Source organism: Pinus tabuliformis, chromosome 6 (genome assembly GCF_031772625.1).
Source record: "Pinus tabuliformis cultivar Carrire ecotype Pingquan chromosome 6, CPIR1, whole genome shotgun sequence".
Lineage (NCBI taxonomy): Eukaryota > Viridiplantae > Streptophyta > Pinopsida > Pinales > Pinaceae > Pinus > Pinus tabuliformis.
The window spans coordinates 1,952,651,401-1,952,654,278 of record NC_142292.1 but is presented as its reverse complement, the minus strand read 5'-3'; the positions used below and the strand labels follow the sequence as shown (position 1 = coordinate 1,952,654,278).

General features: G+C 36.8%; 1 pseudogene across 1 annotated transcript; it reads right to left on the bottom strand.

Moving 5' to 3' along the window:
* Positions 1 to 751: 751 nt before the first annotated feature.
* LOC149266982 (uncharacterized) lies at positions 752 to 2,341 on the bottom strand (annotated as a pseudogene). Its single transcript, XR_016253043.1, has 4 exons — positions 1,607 to 2,341; positions 1,410 to 1,502; positions 1,238 to 1,305; positions 752 to 988 (listed from the first exon to the last, which is right to left on the bottom strand). The product of XR_016253043.1 is annotated as an uncharacterized LOC149266982 (transcript).
* Positions 2,342 to 2,878: the final 537 nt, after the last annotated feature.

Sequence of the window (2,878 nt, the reverse complement as noted above, 5' to 3'; positions counted from 1 at the left end):
TAAATTATTATAAAAAGGTCATCAACCCAAGATCAAAAGTATCTCTCTATTTTAACTAGCTCAAAGAAGAAAATTAATATAGCAAAGATTAAAACGAATTCTCATGAGCTCCATAGTGAAACAAGTCGTTGGGCAGTTCCTAAAATGCCATGGATGGAAAGGATCTGCCATATATGTGAGAATAGGAACATCGAGGATGAAAACCACTTCCTCTTAGAGTAGAGTGCCCAGCGTACAACCACATTAGATCTCAGTGTCACAATCTTTGTTACAACACTGACCTTCCTAGCCTTTTACAATGTCAGAATTATAGTGAGCTTGGGAGGCTTCTCTCCAAGCTTTTTGAGCATAGGAATAAAATCTTAAATCAAAATAAATAATTTGTGTATATAGGTCTGATAGAACAATGTTTGGTATTAGCGGACATTAACCATTATCATCATCATCATCAATTAATTATAAATTAATAATAAAACAATTATACAAATGTAAAGAAAAAGTTTAGCTAACTATAGGTGTTACCTACCTAATCTAAATCATGGTTTTTTTTTGGGTTATTTTTTATTTGAAACCGAAAATCTGTTAGAAGAAATTATATTATTTTTTAGATAATATATTAAATAAATTTTTTTTATGAAATTAAGTTTTTTCAATTTATTTATTTAAAAATTAAAATTTCTCAAACTCCATTCCAATATAAACCATGTTTACTAAATAATAAATACAGCAGTCAAAATTAATCTAAATTCATAATTTACGATGCCTGAATTCCCAACTGCTTTACATCGAACAGTAAATTTTTTGATGAATAAACATGAAAAAAACAATGACTGATATCCCATGCTATTCACTTTCACCATTTCTGTTCTTTTCACTATCCACCCAGAGAAATTTTAACATGATCTCGTTCAATTCTGTTGGTTTCTCCAACGAAGGAACATGCCCACACTCGTTTATGACCACAACCTTTGCCTTCTCTCCAATATGCCTGCAATCACATCCATGAAAAACGAAAATACAATTCAAGAATATGATATTACAGAGTATATAGTTTTACCGATGAGGTTGATCTTTCTCTATTCGAGATTTTAGGAATATTTCAAATGAGAAAACATAAAAATAAAAAACAATTGATCTCGCTCTTTTACATAAAATTGTATAATATTCTAGAAATCTGCATTCTATAATGTTGTTCTCAAAATCTGCAATTTAACTATAAAATAATTTGAGTAAGTACCTTTGGATAAAATAGGCCTCCTCCAATGGGAAAATCAGATCCTTCTCTCCCCAAACTAATAGAACTTCCTGGTACAATCCATTCAAGATTAACAACCTGAAATTTCTTCCCATCTCCTCCCAATATGATTAGACATTATTGAATCTAATGTATGGCTGGCAAAGAAACCAACCTGGTTCACTCTTGGCAATGGCTGCGACTCCTTTGTCCCAATGACAATCGCATCTGAAAGCTCCGCCCTCTGTTCTTTGTTTCCTCCCATAGTCTTCAAACCAATCGAATTCAAACCCAACAACTTTATATATAATGTTTCAGGCTTAAGACTCCAAGTAACTAAACTCACAAAAGCCTAAACGGAATTATATATACCTGCAACAAGTCTTTGTATAAAAACCCAGGAATCCATGGCATCTTGTAAAAAGTAAGATTCATGGCTCTCTTCAACTCTCTTGCATCGTTGGGGAGGAGGAAGTCCTTAATGTTGGAGGAGCCGAAAGCTTTGAGAAGAGGATCGTTAGTGGATGGGGTCATGCAGATTGCCGAGCTGACTATAACCAAGCGACGGACGAGACTAGGGTATTGTGCGCCATCCAGAAGGCCACGAAACCACCGTAGCTATGCCCCGCCACGATCACGCTCTCCACACCGAGACAGTGGTGCATACTCCTGAGGCACTCCGCTTGGAAAATCTCAGTCCGCTCGGAGCTCGTCGTTGTGGATTCACCGAAGAATATGAGATCGGGGATGAGGAGATCGAAATGCTTTCCCAGATTGCAGATTTGATCATCCCACCCTGTCTGCCCATCGGCACCGAATCCGTGAATTAGAAGGAGAACCGGCCGTTGTTGTTTCTCTTCGTGTGGATTCTTACTCTGCAACACCCAACAATGCAGGTCGGTGCCATTGTTCAATTGGATCTTCCTCGGCTCGAGGCCCTGCGAGATCCAGCGAGCTCGCTTCCGCTTCTTGACGAATTCTAAAATACTGAATCCAAACAGTCCTCTCATTTCGACTGCCAATCGATAGCGTCCGAGTAAGTGTCGGAGACTGCTGGTTCAATAGAAAGAAGCCGGGGCCCGGGATTAAATGGCCTGGAACAATGGATTTCTGATGATTGGTGTAGAGATCCATAATCGATAATTAATGTTACGCACATGCTGGTGGTAGCAGATCCAAACGCAGGTTGAGGGCCGAGAATCTGCGGAATCTCTGGAAAAATCCACTTTCCACGTGCTGTGTCAGTCGCTCCAACTGTTTCAATTGTCTGTTATGATGGACGCCGTTAGGCAAGAAAAGGCACCAGAAGGAAACGCCATAGTCTAACGAGTATTCAAATTTGCTCGGGAAACTATGAAATTTTTCTGGTAGAAATTTTCATAAATTTTGGTTATAGTGGTTAAGTTAAAGATTTTAGCTGTTTAAATTTTTTTTAATATTGTTAAATTTATTTCCATCATCAAAAATATAATTTAAATATTTTTATTCTCAATTTTTTTTTTAATAAAACAACTGTTTTGTTTTAGTAATTTTTTAAAATTAAATACAACAGTAAAGAACGTTGAATGAACTCTTCGGAATGTCGATATCTCATATTCAGCAAACTTGCTTATGGATTTCCCTTTTCATCTAGGCTGAGTATTT